Here is a 1,754-nt window from a genome sequence, read left to right as displayed (position 1 = left end):
ACAGTATTGGAGCCCTGACAGCCAAAGCTCTCTCACCTTTGTGTTTTATCTGGACTGAGGTGACATGAGGAGTGCCTGAAAGAGCACACTATATACTATTTACCACGCTTATTATTATTATTATTATGCCCTTTTTTGGCACGCTACTCCTCGCGCAGTTTTTGTCGCATATACACAAAAAAGGTATCAAAACGACCGGCCGGGAATCGACTGCTATATCCCAAGCGTTTCGCCAAACGGTTGTCCGATGAATCGACAAAAACCACGCCGAAAATAATAATTGGTGTGTATTGGAAGAATGTTCGAGAGCTAGAGTGGAGAGGGAGAGAAAAATAAATTGGTAAACTGCGATTGAGGCCGCAAATGTCACTTTACAGACATGATTACCACTCAAAACGTGGGAAAATTCGTGAGTGATAACACTGCTGTCATTTTTTATCTACCCATGTGTGTTATTTCAGAGTCTTGAGTGTTAATCTACAACGTTGGAAATAATACAAATAAAGCAAAAACACTGGATGAGAAGCTGTGGCCTAACATATACAGTACAGGGGATATAATAGAAACGTGTACACTTTTTGGTGTAGTAAACTCTATTAGAGTAACTGTCATCATTTCTACCTTGTATTTTTAAGATTCAGTGAGTGTTACGTAAAATTAAACATTGTATTACGTAATACATGAACTATGGGGGAAGAGTAAGTTTTACTTGTAAATGTTTAATAGTTGTATATGTACCTAAACCTAGAAATACTACATAAACTTAAGGACTGGCTCTACATCCACAGCAACTTCGTGATGTGCGGACCGATACTTTCCATACCAAATGTGTCCGTTTTAGTATCCATGCTCATAATAAATTGTCTAAATTTTCACGACTCTGCACTAATTTGGGTTAACATCTTTTTTCGTCACAGTAGACAGTTATTTCACTAGTTTTAGGACCTATGTTCCGTCTGTCTGCTTCTGTAACTGAGACAACTAAAGTTGTAATGTCCATAAATGTGCACGTCCTATGCACGCGAGCGACTGAATTCAAGTGACTGCAACTACTGCACACTGCATGGCATCACTCTCTGTTGACTAATGTTAATACATGCACAAGTTACTATAACAGCAAAGCAGAGTAGTACGGGTTTGGCCCCCCAGATCCAGAGATCTTATTTATGGCCTGTATGGCTTCCTGGTGTGGCATGACGAAGTATTTACATAACTGCTGGTGTTATCTAGCTCAGTCTGGACATACAAGGCATCAAAGAAAAGACACAAAACATGACCCCATCACCAAGTTATGTTAAGTGACACATTAAAACCCCATTATGTAACTCTCCTACCATTAAAAAACAGATTTTATACTGCACCCCACACGCCTGTTTCTGCACTATGTAACTTTGTGCTCCGGGTGATCAAACAACACATACCCTGAGGCACGGGTGGGCTGGCTTCTGCTGCGTTGAGCCCATTTTCTTCTGGTCCATCTCTTTGTGGATCATCGGGTGCTGCTGTTGATTCGCCTCTTGGGGACAGGTTTTTCTTTATCACGCTGCAAAATCCATTTTGGACCCGTCACAGGTTAACATTGATCTGCTCGTCATCGGCTCATCTCTGCGGTCTGTCAGCAGGTGGCAAAACTTACAAAAGTCCGTCTTTATTAGATCCTCCAGCGTGTTTGTTATACACTGTTTGATTGTCATTTTCCAGCTGCATACTGTCTTGTTTTGATACACGGTGGTGTGACAGTGGTGCAGTACTGG

This window comes from Larimichthys crocea, chromosome XIII (assembly GCF_000972845.2).
Source record: "Larimichthys crocea isolate SSNF chromosome XIII, L_crocea_2.0, whole genome shotgun sequence".
NCBI classification, from domain to species: domain Eukaryota; kingdom Metazoa; phylum Chordata; class Actinopteri; family Sciaenidae; genus Larimichthys; species Larimichthys crocea.
The sequence above is the reverse complement of the archived record's forward strand: the minus strand, read 5'-3'. Positions refer to the sequence as shown.